This window comes from Lemur catta, chromosome 1 (assembly GCF_020740605.2).
Source record: "Lemur catta isolate mLemCat1 chromosome 1, mLemCat1.pri, whole genome shotgun sequence".
NCBI classification, from domain to species: Eukaryota; Metazoa; Chordata; class Mammalia; order Primates; family Lemuridae; genus Lemur; species Lemur catta.
In genome coordinates this window covers 177,673,523-177,698,509 of record NC_059128.1, presented here as the reverse complement: position 1 = coordinate 177,698,509, position 24,987 = coordinate 177,673,523, and the positions used below count along the sequence as shown (strand labels likewise).

At 34.8% G+C, this 24,987-nt stretch overlaps 1 pseudogene across 1 annotated transcript; it reads left to right on the top strand.

Moving 5' to 3' along the window:
* The first annotated feature begins 670 nt into the window (after positions 1-670).
* LOC123630150 lies at positions 671-2,398 on the top strand (annotated as a pseudogene). The gene has a single exon (XR_006732604.1). The product of XR_006732604.1 is annotated as a dnaJ homolog subfamily A member 1-like (transcript).
* Positions 2,399-24,987: the final 22,589 nt, after the last annotated feature.

The following is a 24,987-nucleotide window of genomic DNA, read 5'->3' as shown; positions in this document are numbered from 1 at the left end:
CCTGCCACAAGAAATATTTTCCCCATAAGTCATTTATTAACTTCTGGTCATGGGCAGGAGTCTGGAAAGCCATAGCAAAACCTTTCAAAAGAAACAATGAAACTTCCTATAGTCTCATAGTATTTAGGAGACAAAGATATACAAGAAAAGGAGGCATAGAGTCAGTCTCCCTTTCCAAATATTTCCCAGATTTTTCCATTACATATAGCCCTAGAGAATGAATATCTGGTCTTTAAGTATATAAAGTCCAGATCTGAATCCTCCACAGTTTTCCAGGGATTAGAACACACATGACAGCCTGGCTCTTACTAACAAGCTCAGGAGGACCACTACTTAGTGAAAGGGGCTAAACATAAGTAAAATCAAATTTATAAAAAACTTCCACTACCCCTAATTCAGTTCTATCTATAATTGTATGGAAGTGATCAGGCCCTAAAACTCCTTGCCTAAGAGAGGAAGGTGGACGCCATCACTGGTGGAAGATACCAGTCATGGATATCTTTCATCATGGTGTCTCATCTGGGACTTCCCCAGTCTCTTTATATAAATATATCAGGTATTCAATCAATAATTACTATAAAAACAAAGGGAAACGTATACAAAGAGAAGACACAGAGAGATAAATAGAGAGAGAGAGAGAAAGAAAGAAAAAGATTAACAGTGAGGGAACTTTCCAGAACGCTCGGTGAGAGGCGGAGGAGCAGCGGCTGCCCAAGCTGCGCACAGCTACGCGCTCCTTCCCGCTCCTCCACATCGGCCTCAGCCCACTCACCGGCTGTAGAAAATGGTGAAAGAAACCACTTACTATGATGTTTTGGGGGTCAAACCCAATGCCACTCATGAAGAGTTGAAAAAGGCTTACAGGAAACTGGCGTTGAAGTACCACCCTGATAAAAATCCAAATGAAGGAGAGAAGTTTAAACAGATTTCTCAAGCTTACGAAGTACTCTCTGATGCAAAGAAAAGGGAACTATATGACAAAGGAGGAGAACAGGCAATTAAAGAGGGTGGAGCTGGTGGCGGTTTTGGCTCCCCCATGGACATCTTTGATATGTTTTTTGGAGGAGGAGGAAGGATGCAAAGAGAAAGGAGAGGTAAAAATGTTGTACATCAGCTGTCAGTAACCTTAGAAGATTTATATAATGGTGCAACAAGAAAACTGGCTCTGGTAAAGAATGTGATTTGTGACAAATGTGAAGGCCGAGGTGGTAAGAAAGGAGCAGTAGAGTGCTGCCCCAATTGTCGAGGTACTGGAATGCAAATAAGAATTCATCAGATAGGCCCTGGAATGGTTCAGCAAATTCAGTCTGTGTGCATGGAGTGCCATGGCCATGGGGAACAGATCAGTCCTAAAGATAGATGTAAAAGCTGCAATGGAAGGAAGATAGTTTGAGAAAAGAAGATTCTAGAAGTTCATATTGACAAAGGTATGAAAGATGGCCAGAAGATAACATTCCATGGTGAAGGAGACCAAGAACCAGGACTAGAGCCAGGAGATATTATCATTGTGTTAGATCAGAAGGACCATGCTGTTTTTACTCGACGAGGAGAAGACCTTTTTATGTGTATGGACATACAGCTGGTTGAAGCATTATGTGGCTTCCAAAAGCCAATATCTACTCTTGACAACGGAACCATAGTCATCACCTCTCATCCAGGTCAAATTCTCAAGCATGGAGATATCAAGTGTGTGCTAAATGAAGGCATGCCAATTTATCGTAGACCATATGAAAAGGGTCGCCTAATCATCGAATTTAAGGTGAATTTCCCTGAAAACGGCTTTCTTTCTCCTGATAAACTGTCTTTGCTGGAAAAACTCTTATCCGAGAGGAAGGAAGTAGAAGAGACTGATGAAATGGATCAAGTAGAACTGGTGGACTTTGATCCAAATCAAGAAAGACGGCGCCATTACAATGGAGAAGCATATGAGGATGATGAACATCATCCCAGAGGTGGTGTTCAGTGTCAAACCTCTTAATGAGACCAGTTAATGATACTTCACTGCTGGCATTTCATGTGCAGTAGTGAATGAGTGAAGGACTCTAATCATAATATGCTCACTACTTGCTATTGTTTTTCTTTTAATATTCTACTATAGTAGTGTTTTAAAAGTTAAATGAATAAATGCAAATATAAAAGATCTGACTTTGCCCTGTATGTATGATGACTTCAGTGTGCAAGGTGAAATTTAATACCTGTAAAAATTACTTTAAAAAGAAAGTTCCCTTAGTGTTTGTTAGGCTAAACCTTGTAATTGATTTGAGCTATGTATGTGGACAAGCTTAGACTGAAATGCTAGGTATATGTATTGGCTTCATGTATGACCCTTCATTGTTAAGCTATGAAATTAAAACTCTGTATTTAACTGGCAATCAGAAAAAGAAAACTTAAATTTGTAGAGATGTGTTGGTCTGTGTAGTTAATTTGTATTAGGTGGGATTCATTGTGATGCCTCTGCATTTATTTCACCTCAACTGTTACTTGAAGATGGCATACTATATAATTTAGCCTGTGGTATCAGTGATAGAAAAGATGCCTTTCAAAAGAAGGGGTTTATCATAATATGCTGCTTCTTGAGGGCTTGCACTTCTAGAATTGCATTCCCTCTGTGCCATCCATATATAATATATCCATAGATATGTAAAAAAAAATATTAACAGTGAATAGGCAAAATAGACAATTGAAGCAGAATAGTAGATGATCCAGATATTGGACTTGGTAGATAAATTAGTACATAAAATAACTATAATTAATGCATTTTTTAAAGCAGAGGGTGACATGGATAAAGGGTATAAAAGAATGGAAATTTCCATACAAAAGTTAAAATCTGTAAAAATGATTAAATGGATATGCTAAAAATGTTTAAGTGAAACATAATATTTAGAACTCAATAACTAGCTTTAGAAATTTTAAAATTGTATAACAATATTAAATATTTGGGAATAAAACTAAAAAAGGTGTGTAATATCTCCATTCTGAAATTATAAAACATTTATATAAATTAAAAAAACATAAATTAATGAAGCAAAATACATGTTCCTGCATTAGACAATATTATAAAGATGTCATTGCCTACTGCCAATTAATTTATTATTAAATAATTCAATATAATGGCAATGAAAACTCTAGCAAACTTAGAATTATTTTAAAGAAATTGACAAACTGATTTTAAATTTTATATGAAAATACACCAAGTTTTAAAATGTCCTAGAATAACTATAGGAATATCAAAAATATATAAAAAAAAGCTGAAGAATATACATAGCAGATATCTAGACCCATATTAAAACTATATAAATTAAGTAAATAAGGTATTGGCCCAAAAAGTTACAAACTGATGAATGGGAAAAAAATAGAGTTCAGAAGCAGATCCATACATATCACATAATTTATGACAAAGACTCAGTTGCAGTAGTGTGAAGAAATGGATAGTTTTTTAAAAAATGATAATAAATTAAGAAAATATCCAATAGAAAAATATGTAGCTAAGGCCCTACCTCACACTATAACACAAAAATTAATTTCACAGAAATTGTTGACCTAAGTGTTAAGTAAATCAACGCAGTTTTAGAGTAAACCATTGGAAAGTATAGTCGTGACACTGGAGAAGGTAAAGATTTTTGAAATAGGACCCCAAAATTACTTACTATAAATTTGAAAATGATAAAATGAACTATATTAATATTAAGAAATTCCGTTCATCAAAAGAAACTATAAAAACTATAAAAAGGGAACCTATACAAATGAAAGAAATTCCCAATACATATATCTAACAAAAATTCATAGCCAGGATATGAAAAGAACTCATACAAATCAGTAAGAAAAAGGCAACCCAATTAAAAGTTCCCAAAATAGTTGAAAGCCATATCCCAAAAATAAGATATTCAAATGACCAATAAATATATGAAAAAATATTCAACTTCATTATTCATTAGAGAAATGCACAATTCTTAAAAAGTTAATGAGATTTTGAAGCTATCAAGCTATTAAGCAGTGAAGATGTTAAAAAAATGTCGCTCTTTATTTTTATCACTTCTTAGGAAGCAATCAATAAAAGAATTCCATAGGTGGTAACCTAGCAGACTGAGATTCTCTGGGAGTTGCTTCGAAGTTTGAAGGCTTTTATTCCATTGGGAATCTGTAGAGAAGAAGATGAAGTTAAGACAATGTCTTCCAAGGCATTAATTAGTGTGGCTGCTGCTGTAAAGGGGGCATCATGGTCATGAAAATGTACCACTCAAATCTGGTGCAGAGAACCTCGTTGACTTTCAATACCGTATATGTAGATGTCCCTTTGGATGTACTACAGCATTTATAGAAGCCATACTTCCCACAGGCTACTTCTAGCTTGTCTGAGCACAGCAGGGCCATTAGTTCTGGGCCATTACTACCAGATGCACTACTCTACTACTTGGTGACTTTGGTCATCAGCGTGACTAAAAATTTCTTAGAATTTTACTGCAGTGTCCAAGTGAAAGGAAGAGTCACACATCTCTCACTTTATATCAAAAGCTAAAAATGAATAAACTTTAGTGAGCAAGGCAGGTCAAAGTTAAGATAGGCCAAAAGCTAGGCCTCTTGTGCCAGTTAGCCAAGGTATAATGCAAAGGAAAAGTTCTTAGAGAAAAGTAAAAGTGCTACTTTGGTGAATATATGAATTATAAGAAAATGAAACAGCTTATTGCTAAGATGGGGAAAGTTTGAGTGGTCTGGATAGAAGATCAAAATAACCACAACATTCCCTAAACCCAAGCCTAATCCAGAGAAAGGCCCTCTTTTCAATTCTATGAAATCTAAGAGAGGTGAGGAAGCTGCAGAAGAAAAGGCTGAAGGTGGAAGACGTTGTTTTGTGAGGTTTAAGGAAAGAAGCTGTCTCCATAACATAACGGTGCAAGGTGAAGCAGCTACTGATGATGTGGAAGCTGCAGCAAGTTATCCAAAAGATCTAGCTAAGATAATAGATGAAGGTGGCTACACTAAACAATGTATTTTCAATGTAGACAAAACAGCCTTATATTGGAAGAAAATGCCATCTAAGTCTTTCAGAGTTAGAGAGGAGAGGTCAAGGCCTGGCTTTCAAGCTTCAAAGGACAGACTGACTCTCTTGTTAAAGGCTAATGCACCTGGTGACTTTAAGGTGAAGCTGATGCTCATTGACCATTCCAAAAATCCCAGGGCTCTTATGAATTATGCAAAATATATTTGCTTGTGATCCATAAATGGAACACCAAAGCCTGGATAAGAGCATGTCTGCTTAATGTATGGTTTACTGAATATCTTAAGCCCGCTGTTCAGAAAAAAAGAAATTCCTTTTAAAATATTGCTACTCATTGAAAATGTACCTGTTCACTCAAGAGTTCTTATGGAGATGTACAAGGAGATTAACATTGTTTTTATGACTGATAATACAACAACTATTCTGCAGCCCATGGATCAAGGAGTAATTTTGTCTTTCAGGTCTTATTACTTAAGAAATACATTTGATTAGATTTTAGCTGCTATAGATAGTGATTCTGCTCATGGATCTAACGAAGCAAATTGAAAACCATCTGGAAAAATTCATAATTCTAGATACCATTAAGAACATTTCTGATTCATGTGAAGTCAAAATATCAAAATTAAATTATGAAGTTGATTCTAATCCTTGCAGATGACTTGGAGGGGTTTAAGACTTTAGGGGAAAAAGTAATGCAGATGTGGTGGAAAAAGCAAGAAATCTAGAATTTGAAGCAGAGTCTGAAGATGTGACTGAATTGCTGCAATCTCATGATAAAACTTGAATTGATGAAGCATTGCTTCATACAGTTGAGCAAAGGAGGTGGTTTCTTGAGATGGAATGTACTGGTGAAGCTGCTGTGATCATTTGTAGAAATGACAACAAAAGATTCAGAATATTACGTAAACTTAGTTGACAAAGCAGCAATAGGACTAGAGAGGACTAGTTCCAATTTTGAAAGAAGTTTTATGAGTAAAATGTTATAAAACAACATCACATGATACAGAGAAATCTTTCATGAGGGGAAGAGTCAATCTATGCAGCATACTTCATTGTTTTCTTGTTTTTGAGAAATTGTCATAGCCCACCCTAACCTTCAGCAACTACCACCCTGATCAGTCAGTAGCCATAAATATCAAGGCAAGACCCTCTACCAGCAAAAAGATTATAACTCATCGAAGGCTCAGATGATTGTTAGCAATTTTTTAGCAATAAACAATTTTAATTAAGGTATGGATGTTTTTTTAAGACATAATAGTATTGCACACTTAATAGGGTACAGTATAGTGTAAACATAAATTTTATATGCACTGGGAAACCTAAAAATTTGTGTAATTAGCTTTATTGCAATATTGATTTTATTGCAGTGGTCTGGAATCAAATCTGCAATATCTTTGAGCTATACCTGCATATATTTTCACTAAGCTTTATAGGGCTAAAGTACCATTAGTCATCATTTTATAGATTAAGCAATTTTGACTCAGGGAGATAAGTGAAAATCCTAAATTCACACAACTCTTAAATGGTGAAGCTTGAAACCAAACTCAGATCTCTCTTAGTCCAGAGTTATACCTTTTCCACTGTGCTATGTTATCTCCAAATAAAAAGATCTGATGTAATTTGAGTGTTTTAGTAGCAACTGTGTGTAAAGGACTCATTCCCAAGAAGACAGATAGTGTGTATATATCAAGACCAAAGCCAGATTCAGAATATGTTCTAGAACACTCAATGATAACTACCAGGAACAAGGTAACATGAATAATGATTTAGGCAACACAGAAATCCTGAATTTTTGTGATACACTGTAAATTTTTAGTAAACAAGATATGAGGATATATTACAATGCATATATTCCTCAATTCCCAGCCCCTCCTCAAAACACACACACACACACACACACACACACACGCACGCACTACTCTGTAGCTACCAAGGATTGCAGGTGGTCAATCTTACTGCAATCATGGAAATCTATCAATGCAGCAAGAAAAGGTGTGAATGACCATTGACAACCTACACTTCCACTGAATTTGAACATTCCCCAGTGAATCCCATTACCTTATCTGCCTTAAAAGTTTCATGTTGTTTAATCACACGCCAGAAGAAAAGCATGTGAGCTTAATGAACCTGATAAATTTGATTTGATGTTTTCTCAATTTCTAAACAGTGATTTTAAGAAAACGTAAAGTCTTACTATTCAACTGAACATATTAAACACTGAAAGAGTCTGTCATTCTACATCATTTCATATGCAGTTCATTTCCTAGACCTTCTACACCAGTTCACTCCACCCTATTTCAAGGCTTTCATCTAGATAGTGAACAATGAAAATAATTACCAGATTCTCTCTGAAACCACAAAATCTTGGATGAAAATGGATGCTTGAAAACCTACCATTACTAAAACTTTCGTTTGTTATTTTGAGGTGCAGTTTCATTTACTAGCCCGAAATTATATAGCCTGATGGGCCAAATCTTTATAAAATCTGCTGCTGTTTAAAAATTGTGCTGTCTTCAGAATGTTTGTTGTCTGAAATGCATTGATTCAGGCATTGTAAATGAAAATATTTTTAGTAGGCTGTAAATTTTAATCATTAATATTTTAGATAAAGGCAATGACTCCTCTAAGAAAAAAAAAAAGAAAGTTAGTAAAAAGGAAGAAATGTCAGGGTAAAGTCAAAACAACTGCTTCTTATGAAGATAAGAATGTCACACCAGACTCAGCATTTCACAATCTAGTCAATAGCTTTCTATAAAGGAAATGGCAAATGAAGGAGCTATGACTAAAAATAGAAGTCCTGTGATTGAATCCTATTATCTACCTGTGCCCTTTAGATATTATGACAGACAATAGGGCCTCTGTAACTTCATTACTTGTGTCTTTTTATTTTTAAACATAATTTTCACTTGCATGCTACTTAAATTTTTCATAGTCTCAGAGTTACTTTAACATGCAGCAAAAGACCCCTAGAAAATATAACAATAAGAATAATTTTCTCTGCATTCATTGCATCTGTCACAAAATTCCGGAAACTAAGGAAAAAAAAAAAAAAAAACCTCACAGGCAATTCTATGTGTTCTTATATAAGAAACCGGTATATAAATATTTGTAGCTTTGTGGTAAGTAATGTCATCCAGTAGCAATCCAACCAATCAAGACACAGCTGGTGAATCAAAAATGGCAATAAAGCAACTCAATGATAGGCTAAAATTTTTGTACAGTTGAACCATGAGAAGTCATGCTCAGTAGTGCACTACTTTATTAAAGTTTTTATCAAATATTATACTTGGTCAGTCTTCACAGAGAAAAACTATTTAATACAACAACTTGCTTGTTCTGATCTCTAATGCCAATTTGCATAATAAAGAAGCACATATTTGACAGGCTGCTAAATATTACTCTTGGAACCTATTACTCGGATATACAGATTTCTGAGATTTAATTTCCTAAGCTTAATGAACCTAGTAAATTTGATCTGATGTTTTCCCAAGTTAATATGTTAAGTCTAAATTGTCTTATTTTTTTATAGGGACAAAATTGTCCCCATTTAAATTAATTTTGAAGAAAATATTTATTGGCATATAAATGTGTTATGTATAGTTCTCATATATGATGGCTCTTATTTGATTTCATTGATTTGATGATTTGAAGAAGGAAAATAATTAGCTCAACATGAAATGCTTGTATAGCAAATGCTAATTTCTTGCAAAAGTTTTTTGAGATGAGACATTTCATTCATTACATGTGACTGACTACCCCTTAAATGGGAGGCCTTATCTAGGTGTTGTGAAGTGTACAGAAATAGATAAAATGCAAAATTTTCCCCAGGAACTTCAAGCCTATGAGGATAGCTTACATGGTTTTGTATACATTTTTCAATATAATTTTCTATTTATTTTATGGTTCCTATATATCATATTTGTTTAACTTTTGTATATATTTCAAGATAGAGACCATATATAATCTGCATTTATAGAAAACTTGAATATAACTGACATGTATAGTAAAAAGAGCCTTACTTTTAGAATCTTAAAATTTAATATCACAAAATCATAAAACTGCAAAATAGAGAATGTATAAATAAAAATAATAGTATAAATACTGATAATGGAGCAATGGGGGCACAACCATTAACAAGATGACCAAGCTCAGGGCTAAATATCCAGGCACATAAAAAGAAGAGAATTATTTGACATCAAAATTAGACCACAGTCCAACTAATTATGCAATAGGTATAAAGTTAGCATGCCCTTTGCATTGGTTCTTGTGTTGGATACGAGTGTATAGTGCTGAGCAAAAGGAACATCAACACTGCCTTTGTAGAACTTATAGTTTCTGGTGGTGACAGTGACAATATTAATCAAGTAATTGTTTCAGCCAGGGATACAAACTATGAAAATTACTGAGTTGGAAAAGCAGAGAAGTCTGATCTCAGCTGAGATCTGAAGCATGAACAGAAGCTACTTGGTGCATACAGATACAGAAAGGGGCTAGAGAGTGTTTCCAGAAAGGGGGAAAATGGCATAAGAAAAGATATTGAAGAAGGAGGCAGCAAAGCACATGTGAAGGAGAGACAAATTTATACCTGAAATGTTGACTGTGGAGGCAGAAAGCATCATAAGGAATATAGCTGAGAGTCGATGTTGAAGCAAGAGAAAACCACTGAAACATTTTATGCAGAGGTGATTCTTTTTAAAGAATTATTCCAGCTCTAGTTTGAAGTTTGTATGGGAGGGATTCTAAAATAAAAGGAGAGACTAAGACTAGGTAGGTGGCCATTACAATAGTTCAGTGTAGTATTTATATTTTTATTTTCTTTATATTATAATGTTTTGACATCTTAAAAACCTTTCTGGTTGAAGAGAGATTGCTCCTCTGGGACTAGCCAGTTCTAGGAGACAGCATGTGACTCATCCAGGAACATGCCTGTAACGTGCAAACCAATCAATCCAAAACCAGACGCCTTCTATATGGCCTGTACACCTCAGGAGGCAATAATTTTCTGGCTTAATCATCCCAGGCCCAGGTAACAGGCAACTAGAGATCATCCCTATAGTTTAGAGTCAGTAGAAATTATTCGAACTAGCCAGTCCTACGTTTATCGTGCCCCACCTTGCCATTCCCTCAGAAAGTCCAATAAGGCTCTGGCCTAGGCTTTCCCATTAATCCCGCTTTCTGCCTCCTAGGTACCCTGAGGCCTCCCCAGGTGGCTTTGCATGGTGTACTGTGCCTCCTATTTCTAAAACTTGTAAGTATAATAAAATTTTGTTTTCCTGAGCATCTCCTGTGCTTCCTCTTGTGGCCACACCTGACTGACCATCACATAAAAGAAAACAGAACACTGAAGAGTGAGGTGATGATAATGTAAATTCCCATGCTATGCTGGCACTGCAGATGGAGTAGAAATAGGTTCATTTGAGAGATGCTTAGGTTAAGAAATCAAAAGAACCGTCAACAGATTTAATGTGGAGAAGGATGACAAACGTTGAGTAAAAAATAATATAGTTTTCTAGCTTGTTCAACAGATGATATCACTTACTGAAACTGGGAATGCTAGAGAAGGACAATATTTGAGAGTAAACGGGTGAGAGATGATTTTTTTGTTTTTTGGTGCATAACGTTTTGAAGCATCCAGAATAGGTATCAAGTAAACTTTTTTTTTATTTCAGCTTATTATGGGGGTACAAAAGTTCAGGTTATATATATTGCCCATGTCCTGCCCATTCCCCTGAGTCAGAGCTTCAAGCGTGTCCATTCCCCAGACAGTGTGCATTGCACTCACCATGTAGTTGTACCTCCATCCCCTCCCCCCTCCCCCACCTCCCTGAGTCAGCACCTTCAAGCATGACCATTCCCCAGACAGTGTGCAATGCACTCATCATGTAGGCATACACCCATCCCCTCCCCCCACCCCCTGTCTCAGTCTGATATCCAATTGGTATCATTCCCCAATGTGCATTTAGGTGATGATCAGGGAAACCAATTATCTGGTGAGTATATGTGATGCTTGTTTTTCCATTCTTAGGATACTTCACTTAATATAATGGGTTCCAACTCTCTCCAGGAGAACCAAAGAGATGTCATATCACCGTTATTTCTTATAGCTGAGTAATATTCCATGGTATACATATGCCACAATTTACTAATCCATCCGTGAATTGATGAGCATTTGGGTTGTTTCCACATCTCCATCCAGCAATCCATTATTGGGCATCTACCCAAAGGAACAAAAGTCATTCTATGACAAAGACACCTGTACCCGAATTTTTATAGCAGCACAATTCAAGTAAACTTTTGAATAAAGAGTTATAGAGCTCATAAGAGAGGTATGAACTTAAGATTTAATTAAAGAGACTCATTAGTTTTCTTTCAAGTTTAATTGAAGAATGATAAAAATGAGGAAGATTAAAGTAATGTGTGTGTTATAGTATATGGAAGGAGATAAATTCAGAAGTAAAAATGTTACTAGGAGAATCTGGGTGTAAATCAGAATATACTATTTATCTTTATCATATCATCATATTAGGATCTGGACTTCTACCCTATAATCTAAGAAACAAGAGTTTTTTTCAGGCTTAAATTCACAGGACATTTAATTGCTACTGTATTGCCAGAGAGAAATATGACGAGAACAACTCATATTGAATGGCAGGCTTACGTGAATATAAGCAGCTTATTCTTTCTTTACAGAATGATGCATTGGGGAAGATCAGCTATAAATGATGTTTAATGTTAATAAGATCTTAGTTATGTGATTTTAAAGTACAATGGTATCGAGTTTCCTCAGACACAATTTTTTGCTAAAGCTTGTTGTGCTTCCCCTCCTCCTATGAGGAAAAGAGCTTTAAGTTCTCCTGATTATGAAAAACATAAGTGCATTGTAAAAAGTCAAAAACTTCTTAAAGATATAAAGAAGAAAGTAAAAATCAGTTGAATACTCACCACATTAAAATAATCACCACTAACATTTTAATTATTCATATATCTTAGGCATCATATATATAAAGCAGTCTTTTAAAATTATTATTATTTTAGCTCCTTTTCCTCTCTCTTCTTGTGATAGTTAATTTTATGTGAACTTGACTGAGCTAAGGGATGTTCAGATACCTGGTAAAACATTATTTGTGAATGTGTCTGTAGGGTGTTTCTGGAAGAGATTAGCTTTGAATCTGCAGACTGAGTAAGAGAAACCCATTCTCACCAGCATCAGCGGACATCTTGCAATCTGTTGAAGGCCTGAATAGAACAAAAAGATGAAAGAAGAATAGATTCTCTCTCTCTCTCTCTCTCTCTCTCTCTTTGAATTGAAACATCCATCTTCATCTGCCTTTGAACATCAGAACTCCTGGTTCTTGAGCCTTCAGACTCTACGACTTACACTAGTGGCCTCTTTGGTTCTCAGAAAAAGGTATAATGGTGGACCTACTTGGGCTTTGGAAACAATGCATTCCTCATTTGGGTGTGTTACTCCGGCCCATTTACTGAGTAATCTGAATACTGCAAATTTTGAGCTGGGCCTAGAACAAGAGAAAGATCTACAACAGGTCCACGCTTGTGTGTAAGCTGCTCTGCTACTTGGATGCTATGATTCAGCAGATCCAACAGTGTTTGAAATTTCAGTGGCTGTTTAGAGTCCTGGGCAGGCACCTATAGGTGAATTTCAGCTTACATCTTTAGGATTTCAGAGAAAGGTCCTGCCATCGTCCATAGACAACTACTGTTTTGTTTGTCTGTTTATTTCCAAAAGACAACTCTCAAATGGGAAAAATGTGAAGATATTTGTGTCCCATGTAAATACTCATCAAATGGTGACTCAGAAGAGGAGAATTTTAATAATCAAATGAATAGGATGACTCATTCTGTAGGTAACACTCAGCCTCTTCTCCAGGAACCTCTGTCATCACCCAGTGGCCTCATGAATAAAGTAGCCATGATGGCAGGAATGGTGGTTATGCATGGGCTTAACAATAGGGACTTCCACTCACTAAAGCCAACCTGGCTACATCGACTGCTGAATGCCCCATCTTCCAGCAACAGAGATCAACACTGAGCCCCCAATATGGTACAATTTGCTGAGGTGATTAGCCAGCTGCCTGGTGGCAGGTTGATTATATTGGACCACTTCCAACATGGAAGGAGCAGCATTTTGTCCTTGCTGGAATAGTCACTTACTGGAATAGACAAATTTGTCTTCCCTGCATGCAGTGCTTCTGCCAAAACTAGCATCTGTGGGCTTACAGAATATCTTATTCACCATCATGGTATTCCACACAGCATTGCTTCTGATCAAGAAACTCATTTTCAGTAAAAGAAGTGTGGCAGTAGGCCCATCCTCATGGAATTCACTGGCCTTATCTTTTTGTCCACCATCCTGAAACAGCTGGTTTGATTGACCAGTGGAATGGCTCTTTGAAGATTTGGTTACAGCACCAGCTAGCTGGCCACACCTTTCAGGGCTGGAACCAGGGTTCTCCAGAAGGCTGTATATGATCCAAATTAGTAGCTAATACATGGTGCTTTTTTATGGTAGCAAGGATTCACATGTCCAGGAATCAAAGGGTAGAAATGGGAGTGACACAACTCATTATTACCCTGAATGACCCCCTAGCAAAATTGTTGCTTTCTGTTCCCACAACTTACATTCTGCTTGTCTAAAGGTCTTAGTTCCAAAAGGAATAATGCTTCCACTAGGAGACACAACAATGATTCTGTTGACTTGGAAGTTAACAGTGCCATCTGGCCCTTTTGGGTTTCTCATGTGCTTGAGTCATCAGACTATGAAGGGAGTTACAGTTTTTGCTGGGGTTATTGATCTAGACTCCCAAAAGGAAATGGAACCACTTCTCCACAATGGAGGTAAGGAGGAGTATAGAATACAAGAGATCCCTTATGGCATCTTTTAGTATTACCATGCGCTATGATTAAGGTTAAGAGAAAACAACCTAATCCAGGCAGAACTATGAGTGGCCCACCCCTTCAGAAATGAAGGTTTTGGTCACCCCACCATGTAAAGAACCAAGACCAGCTGAGGTTCTTGCTGAAGACAAAAAATACAAACTAGGTAATAGGAAGAAGGTAGTTATAAATAGCAGCTATGACTATGTGATCAGTTACAGAAAGAAGGACTGTAATTATCATTAGTATTTTCTCCTTATTTTATTGTAAATATGTTTGTGTATAGATAAAAATATAGTATTCAAATATCTTTGGTTTTTATTTTATAATTCTCTTATAACATAATATGTATTGAATTTATATCAGTATTTAAGTATTATCAATTTTATATCATAGTATATAAGTTATGGGTTGTCAGAAGAGTAAATATCACTGAAGGATTTTAGCTCCTCTACTGAGAAAGAGTTTAATGTATTTTCAGTTGTGCTCAAGGTAGTTGTATCATGATAGGTGAAATTATGACCTTGTTATTTTATTTATTTGTAGATTAGCTATGGCTTAAGGAAGTTTATATTAATATAAGTATCAAGCGGAGAGTGAGTGAACTTGTGATGGTTAACCTTATGTGTCAACTTGACTGAGCTACAGGACGCTCAGATATCTAATAAAATATTATTTCTGAGCATGTTTGAAAGTGTATTTGGAAAACATTAACATTTAAATCACTAGCCTATCCATTTTTGCCAGCACCATTTTTTGAATAGCGCTTCCTTTCCCTAGTGTGTGTTGTCTGCTTTGTCAAAGATCAGTTGGTTGTAGGTGGATGGTTTTATTTCTGGGTTCTCTATTCTGTTCCATTTGTCTATGTCTCTCTTTTTGTGCCAATATTATGCTGTTTTGGTTACTATAGCCTTGCAGTATAATTTGAAGTCAGGTAATATGATGCCTCCAGAGTTGTTCTTTTTATATAAGATTGCTTTGGCTATTTAGGCTCTTTTTTGGTTCCAAATGAAGCTTAGGATTTTTTTTTTTTTTTTTTTTTAGATCTGTGAAATATGACACTGGTATTTTCCTGGGGATTGCATTGAATCTGTAAATCACTTTGGGTAGTATGCACTTTCTAACAATGTTGATTCTACCAATCCGTGAGCAAGGGATGTTTTCCCATTTGTTTGTGTCATCTGAAATGTCTTTTATCAGTGTTTTATAATTCTCCTTGTAGAGATCTTTCACCTCCTTTGTTAAGTATATTCCTAGGTATTTTAATTTCTTTGCAGCTATTGTGAATAGTATTGAGTCCTAGATTTGACTCTCCACTTAGTATAGAGAAAAGCTACTGACTTGTGTGCATTGATTTTGAAACATGAGACTTTGCTAAATTTATTTATCAGTTCTAGTAGTCTTTAGGGTTTTCTACATACAAGATCATATCATCAAACAGGGATAGTTTAACCTTCTCTTTCCTGATTTGGATGGCCCTTATTTCCTTCTCTTGCATGAATGCTCTGGCTAGGACTTCCAATACTATGTTGAATAGAAGTGGTGACAGTGGACACCCTTGTCTTGCTCCAGTTCTTAGTGGGAATGTTTTCAACTTTCCCACATTCAGTATGATGTTGGCAGTGAACTTGCATAAATGGCTTTTATAACTTTGAGATATGTTTCTTCTATGCCTAGTTTGTTGAGGGTTTTTATCATGAAAGTATGCTACATTTTATCAAATGCTTTTTCAACATCTATTGAGATCATGTGTTCTTTGTTTTTGTTTCTGTTTTTGTGGTGAATCATGTTTATTGATTTGTGTATGTTAAAACATCCTTGCATCCCTGAAATGAAACCCACTTGATCATGGTGGATTATCTTTTTAATGTGCTGTTGAATTTGGTTTGCTAGTATTTTCTTGAGAATTTTTACATCTATGTTCCTAAATGATATTGGTCTATAGTTTTCTTTTTTTGTTGTTGTGTCCTTTCCTGGCTTTGGCATCAGGGTGATACTGACTTCATCGAATAAGTTAGGGAGAATTCCCTCCTTCTCTGTGTTATGGAATAGTTTCTATAGGATAGGTACCAGTTCTTCCTTATAGGTCTGATAGAATTTGGTCATGATTTTCTCTGGTCTGGGGATTTTCTTTGTTGGGAGATTTTCTATTACTGCTTCAATCTCTCTGCTCATTATTGATAGGTTCAAGGCTTCTATTACTTCTTGATTAAGGCTTGGGAGGTGATGTGTTTCCAAGAATTTATCCATTTCCTTTATATTTTCTAGTTTATGTGAATAGAGATTTTAATAGTATTCATGTATGATATTTGTATTTCTGCGGTATCTATTGTAATGTCTCCTTTTTCATTTCTGACTGAGGTTCTTTAAGGCATTTCTTTCCTATTTCTGGTTAATCTGCCTTACTAGAAAGTAAGTAAAGTCTGTCAATTTTGTTTATCTTTTCAAAGAACCAACTTTTTGTTTCATTAATTTTTTGTATAGCCACATGCAGAAAAATGAAACAGGATCCCTATCTCTCACCATAGGAAAATTAATTCAAGATGGATTAAAGGCAAATTAAGGCATGAAATCATAAAAATTCTAGAAGAGCATGTACTAAAAACTCTTTCAGACATCAGCCAAGGCACAGAATTTATGTCTAAGACCCCAGAGGGAAATATAGCAATAGTGAAAATGAATAAATGGGACTTAATTAAATTATAACACTTCTGCAGAGCAAAAGGAATAATCAACAGAATGAATAGATAACCTACAGAATGATATAAAATATTCACAAACGTGGGCAAAAGACAACAGAAATTTTTCAAAAGAATATGGAAAAATGGCCAAGAACATATAAAAATGCTCAGTATCAAAAATCATCACGGAAATGCATACTAAAACTACAATAAGACACCACCTTACCCTTTTCAGAATGGCCATTACTAAAAAGTCAAAAAAAAAAATTAGACGCTGGCAGGGATACATAGGGAAAAGAACTCTTATGCACTGTTGGTGGGACTGCAAATTAGTGCAACCCCTATGAAAAGCAGTATGGAGATTCCTCAAAGAACTAAAAGCAGACCTACCATTTGATCCAGCAATCCCACTACTGGGTATCTACCCAGAGGAAAAGAAATCATTTTATGAAAAAGATACCTGAACTCGAATATTTATCACAGCACAATTCAGAATTGCAAAGATGTGTAATCAACATAAGTGCACTTCAATTCATGAGTGGATAAAGAACATGTGATATATATACATATATATATATATATATACACACACACACACATATATACACACACACACATACATACACACATACGCGCTATGGAGTACTACTACTCACCCATAAAAAGGAATGAATTATGTCATTTGCAGGAATGTGAATGGAACTGGAGACAATTATCCTAAGTGAAGTATCTCAGGAATGGCAAACCAAACACCATATGTTTTCACTAATAAGTGGGAGCTAATAAATGGGTCCATATGGGCACAAAGTGATATAAAGAACACGAGAAATCAAGAAGAGGGTCAGGCAGGAGGGTAGTTGTGGGAAAAAAAACCTTACCTGTTTAATATAATGAACACTATTCTGGTGATTGGCACATAAAATTCCTGACTTAAGCATTATAAAAAATATTCATGTAACAAAAATACTTGTACTCCCTTAATTAATTTTGAAATAAAATAAATACCCTCCCCAAACAATCAATAGACTGAGTAAAGATGATCAATCTTCACCAACGTGTAGAGGCATCATCCAAACCACTGAATACCTAAACAGAACAAAAGGCCAGAGAAGGGGCAAACTTTCTTTGTCTGTTCTTAAACTAAGATATCCATCTTCTCCTTTTCTCAGACATCAGAGCTCCTGGATCTCAAGTCTTTGGTCTTAGACTGAGTGAAACCATCAGCTTTCCTGGTTCTCCAATTTATGGCACAGCATGTAGTGGGATATCTCAGCCTTTATAATAGTATGAGCCAATTTGCATAATAAATCTCCTCATATACTTATATACCCAACTAGTTCTGTTTCTCTGGAGAACCCTAATATATTTCTGTATTTCATCTTCTAAGACTATCAGAGTGTAGGTAAACAGTTTCAAAAATCTGTGTATATTTCATAGCTTCTGTGGTGCTTATATAATGAAAAATAGATACATAGTTATATATATGTACTTATAAATATACATTTTTGTTATTTGTGTTATAGAAATAGGATTATATTTTTTAAAGTACTCAGCTTCATGCTTTTCTCATTAATGTGAAAATTCCCTCTTTCTTTTTAATGCTATGTAATAGTATTGATGATAGACACGATATGGTGTGAATAAAATGCCATGTATATGGAAATATTTATTCAACCATTTTATTGAGGAGGAGTAACTTGTTTTCATTTATTTTAGAAAAATGTTTCAATAGACATATTTGTGAAAAACATAATTTTATATTTATGCTTTAATTTATTTTTGTACAGTCCCAAGCGTCATATTGCTTAGTACAAAGATCTGTTTACTTTTCAAGACATCTGTAACAATTCATGTTTCCATCAACAAGATATGAGAATACATCACTGTGAGCAGCAGGTGTTATCACTTGATTTAATTTTCCCAATATGAAGTGCATAAATTGATATAACTTTATTACTCTAATTTAGATTTTCTTGCTACTAGAGAGGTAGAATATGCTTTCATGCTCTCTAGAATGTCTCCTAAATCTTTGAATGTATTTATTTATGTACTCAAATTTTAGTCTATATAGATTATCTTTTGATCTGGGATTGATAGTTATATAATTGTCATTAAGCAAATAAATAATCTATATCCCACCAAATTAAAATATCTATTTTAGCATATTTCAAGTTTCCATGTATACTGGTATATATTTGTAGATACAATATTAACAATCATTACTTTATTTTTCTATTTTATTGTATTTTCTAAAACTTCTACCCAACGTTTAATAATAAGGGAGTAAGTAGCCATTTATGCTTTTTTCCTGTTTTTAATAGAAATAGCTTTAATGTTTCACCATTCAGAATAATGCTTGTTAGTGATTTTGGACAGTCTCTATGATATTTAATTAGATGCCATCTATTTCTACATTACAAGCAGATTTTATTTGGAATGGTCTTTGAATTAATATATGACCATGTATTTTTTTTCTCCATTTATTGGATGATACCAAAAATTAGGTTGACAGATGTTGCTGATATTTAAAGATTCCTACATTCTATGACATAAATACTACTAGTCATATTGTATATTTACTTTGTTATCATAATAATTATTGGTTTCCCAATAGTTTATTCAGAATTTTTGTGCTTACATTAATGAGATTTGTCTATATATTTTTTCTTACTCAAGTGTCAGTATAGAGATAACAGTGATTTTATTAAATGAATTGAAAAGGTTTCCATCATATTTGATATCATCTAGTCTTGGTAACTTTTATTATTTAAATTGGAAATCTTCAGTTGACCTTCTAAAATTTTCATAGATATTTTTCTAACCCAGTTTATTTCTTGTAAGATAGCTTTGATTACTTATATTTTCCTTTGAAATAATCTATATCCTTCAGATTTTAAAATACAATACCATAGTCTAGCATATGGTATTATTTTATTTTTTTTTCTCATGCCCCTTTTACAATTCTCATAACATTTTTGTATTTGTGATTTTCTTTAACACATTGACTGGTACACTAGAAAAAAAATTTCCCTGGGGCAACAGTGTTTTATTATGAAAAGAGAATGAAAACTTTGAAAACAAAATGATCCTTTCTAATTTAATAAAAAATTTGTTATTTTATATTGTTTTCTGTGGATGAGTTATATGCAATTTATGCAGCATTAGAATTTTTACACTGCATGCTACTTGAGTTGTATGTGACTCACAACATACTTATTGAATTTGTTTCAGAGAATTGAGTCTTCATATGCTTCATGAGGCCCTGAGCTCAAAGCTAGCATGAGTTAAATATAATTCACATGGCAGTTAAGGTGTTAATCTCATTTCAAATATTATAAATTTATGTGGTCTCTCTTTTTTTTAATCAGACTTTTGAAGGTTTTAATGTTTTGTTATTACATTGAATTTAATTTTTAAAATTAATTTTACTTTTATTTATTCTCTGTTTCTGATTTCCTTTGGATTATTTTGTCACTTTCATTTTCTAGTTTCTTAAAATAAATACATAAAGTCTTTATTTTTAGTCATTTTCTTTAATATTTAAGAAATTAAGGGGAGAGATGGCATCACTAAGATAGTGGAATAGGAATTACAAGTCGGTTTCCTCCCACAGAAAAATGAAAAATAGGCAGCTATCCATGATGAGAATAGCCTTGGGTGGGCTCAAGTGTTCATTTAAGAACCTCCAGCAACACAATCTAGAATAATGACACAGAAGGGATCGCTGGGGAGATTGGCACACCTGGGACATCTGGAGATGGCTAGAAACAAAGAAGCGGGGTGGAGGCTATGAATATCAGCCACAGAGTGGGTACCATTGTGGTCCCCAGTTATTTTCTCTGCAGAGGACATTGGCATTCATCATTGAGAGAAGCAGCAGTCATCCTCATAGAACATCCCCCAAACAGGGAGACATTACTGAGGCCCCCACCCAAGAAGGAGCTGCTGCTGTGCTCCCTGGGACTGGAACCCAAAAAAATACATGCGCCTGACCCCAGATCAATAGCCAGCCACTCCACACGCGCCCACACCTCAGATTCTAGTTGCTTAAAACACCACAGCCACTGCAATGCTAAAGGCTAACACTCCCACAATCTTAAAGCTGAGGTGGCTCTGTTTGTGCCTTTACTATAGAAAGCAGCTTCATAGGCACTCTGGTGAGCACCATACCTCTCACCATATTAAAAAAACAAAAAAACAAAAACAAAAACAAAAAAACCTCAAAATTGATTAAAAACTTAAATGTAAAACCTTCTGAAACTATGAAACTACTGTGAAAAAACATAGGAGAAATGTTTCACAAAATTGGGCCTGGCAAGGATGTTTTAGATAAAACCTCAAAAGCACTTACAACAAAAGCAAAAATCGACAAATGGGATTTTATCAAACTGAAAAGCTTTTCGCCTAGGAAAGGAAAAAAATCAGCAGAATGGACAACCAACAGAATGGGAGAAAACACTTCCAAACTATACTTCTCACAAGGGGTTAAAATCTGGACTATATAAAAAACTTAACTCACCACAAAACAAAACAAAAACAACAGAAACAACAACTTGATTAAAAACATGAGCAAAAGACCCTAGGTGGGGCGCAGTGGCTCACGGCTGTAATTCTAGCACTTTGGAAGGCCGTGGTGGGAGAATTGCTTGAGGGCACAAGTTGGAGGCCAGCCTGAGTAAGAGTGAGACTCTGTCTCTACGAAAAATAGAAAAATTAGCCTGGCCCTGGTAACACGCACCTATAGTCCCAGCTACTCTCTAGGTCAAAGCAGGAGGATGGCTTGAGACCAGGAGTTTGAGGTTATAGTGAGCTACGATGAGGCCACTGCCCTCCAGCCTGGGTGAAAGAGTGAGACCTTGTCTTAAGAAAAAAAAAAGACCTTAATAGACATTTTTCAAAACAAGACATACAAAGGCCAACAGGCATATCAAAAAATGTACATATCACTAATCATGAGGAAAATGCATACCAAAACCACAATGAGATACCACTTCACTCTAGCTAGAATTGCTATTATCAAAAAGACAAAAGATAACAAGCATTGGTAAGGATGTGGAGAAAAAGAAACCCTAGCACACTGTTGGTGGTATTGTAAATTAGTACAGTCATTCTGGAAAGCAGTATGGAAGCTTCTCAAAAAAGTAAAAATAGAATTACAATGCGGTACAGCAATCCCACTTCTGGATATATATCCAATGCAATTGAAATCAGTATGCTGAAGTGATTTTTGCACTCCCATGTTAATTGAAGCATTATTCATAATAGCGAAGATACAGAAACACCAATGTGCTCATCAACTGATTAACAAATTTTAAAATCTATTGTATATAAACATATATTAATATATGTATGTGTGTATATATATATAATGGAATACTGTCAAGACTTTAAAATGCAGGAAATTCTGTCCTCTGCAACAACATAGATGGACCTGGAAAACATTATGCTCAGTGAAATAAGTCAGGCACACAGAGACAAATGCCACATAGTCACACTTATGTGTAATCTAAACCAATTGAACTCAGAAGTAGAGAGTAGAATGGTAGCTCCCAGAAGCTGGGAGTGGGAGTGGATGGGGAAAGGGGAGACGTTGATCAAAGGGTTCAAAGTTTCAGTTAGACAGGAGGAATAGGTTCTGGGGTTCTCTTGCACAGCATGATGACTATAGTTAATAATACATTGTATATTTCAAAATAGGTAAAAGAAGGGATTTTAATGTTCTCACCACAAAATAATGGTATTTGAGGAAACAGACATGTTAATTAGCCTGGTTTGATAATTCCACAATGTATACGTGTATTGAATCATTATATTTTACTCCATAAATATATTTAATTATTATTTATCAATTAAAATAAAATACAACTTCTTAAAAATAGCAGTCAGAGCAACATTTTGTGTCTATTCCCAAAGCTCAGTCTCTACAGGATGATATTTGGGGGCCAGATGGTACTTACACTTGGAATGGAAAACATTACAAAAGAGGAGACCCTAAATTGGGAAAGTAATCTTATATGCTGATGGTCTGTCCATTCTCCTCTCTGGAGAGAGAGGAAAACCTTATACTTACTCTAGATTAAGCAAATACTCTCTGGAGAGGGGAAGGTGATGTCTCTATCTGTACTACCCTGGACTGTCTCTGGGAAGACAGACATCTCTAACCTTTATTATTTACTTCTTTGTTCAGAGGACCCTAGACCATGCAGAAATGTTAATTACATAGAGAGAATTGTCTCACAAGAAGAACCAAATAAAACTTTAAAAAAAACAGATTTCATAAAAATGATAAAATTATTAATTGCCTTTCCACTTCCTGGTTTAGCAGGAAATATTGATAATCAAATGCATTAAATAAAAATGTATCATTTTACTTGGGATGTCTATTAACTGTCCTATTTGCTATTTTATTTATCCAATAAAAATTCCAGATACATAAGTATCCCTCTTTTATGTTGTATAATCTCCCTAAGTGACAGTTCAGCAGCTATTCCTTTCCTTGTACCCTGTGTTTTCACCAAATAGAGCTGTTTAGTTTTTTCCCCATCCCAGCCTATGTGCTTTAGTATCTGCTCCTCTCTGAATGGAATAATGTTCCTCCTTCTCTTTAAGTTAAACTTCTGTCAGTTCGTTATTACTTATCTCACTCATCTTTTATTGCCCCAAATCTATCTTCCTCTCAGGTAAGAGTTAGATTAAAGAAACAATATTTGTAAAGTATCTACCATAGTGGCTAACATTATAACTTAAGAAATTGTATTAATATATATTCTGTTTATTTTTATTGTTCTGGACACCCATAGCATTGGTTAAGTACCTATCAATTTTAATAATATGTTACAGATTGGCATCTGTATTAATTCTCCTACCTGATAAATAATTCTTCAGTGATATACAACCTAGTGTATACACATTGCAGAATTCTCCACAGTGCTCATGTTAGTACCAGAAGGAATAGATGAATAAGACTGTAGAAAATTGGATAGATTTAGTGAAAAAATGGGTGACCAAATAAATAAATTATAGTATTAATAATAGCAATTACATAATATATAATATGTAGGAGGTAGCTTTTAAGTGCTGGACATACATTGCTACTTTAATCTTCAAACAACCCTATAATGTAAGTTCTACTATTACGTGAAATTATATATGAAGATACGTGAAATTATATATGAAGATATATACTGATGCCTAGAGAAAGAGGTTAAGTAATTTCTCTAGTCATTCAGCTAGTTAATGGCAGAATATGGTTCACATCCAAAAAGAATCAATGCCCTTTATTATTACATTATCTTGAATAAATGATTATGGTGGACAAAAGACTTATCAACTTACTGGTGGCTCTTTTTCCATCATTGTGTGTGCATAAGAGCGTCTATTAGTATATGTAGAAATAAAGAGAATAATCTTCTGTTATTTAAAAATTACCTGCCTTATTATGCAAGATGCATGAAATTTAAAAGGAGTGTAATTTGAAAGAAAATCCAAAGATTAGATGCCAGGGAGGGTGATCCCAAGAAAATACAATCAGAAGACAAAATCAAAGAACAAATTCCACAGGAATAAAATAAAGAAGCCATGACACATAAAGTGCTAAGGCATTTCACATTGCGTACACACACAAAATATGTATGCTTCCTAACTTTTGCCCCAGGAGTGCTATGGATTTTACCACGGGCCCAGATCAACATGTCTCCTTTTTTAAGGTAATTTGAAAAAAGGAGAAAATTTTGAAATAGCTCATAGGCCTAAATGTAAATTAGACTTTAGCAAATATCTGGATAAATATGGCATTTCTTTCTCCACCACCTAAAATTAGAGTAGTTCAAAATTTGCCGTCATTGTAGATTCTTATACATATGCCAACTCTGTTTCCAGGCTAATTCAAAGGATACCTCAGCAGTCTATTTTAATTATAATTCACAGTAGACCACTCCAATCTTAAAGGACCTTAGAATCAAGACTTTATTTTTATATTTTTATAAACTGTCTTTTACTACATTAAGCCAACAGGCTTTTTAAATTTTAAAAAGGAAAGCTACATTTAAAAATTATAGTTAATTCTCTATTATCAATGTTCATCTTAATTTTCGATTTTGGTAAGATAATAGCAACATGAAAAAATAGTCAATAAACTATACTATCAAGGTCAACAATTTTTAGTATTGAAATCAATTTATAATATGTTTGCTTGAGATGCACATAAATTTGAAGAGGCAGTAAGTGTAAACAGAATAGCTGATTTCTTGGATGCACTCCAATATAATTATAGCTATTCACCCTTGTGACTATATGTATGTGTGCAGCTTCAAGCTATTTCCCTGCCCCAAGCCACACTGGCAGTATTTTTAGATGTTTGCAGTTGATTGAAATGCAAAATCTCTGTAAACTAGAAAAAACATACTATCTAAATTG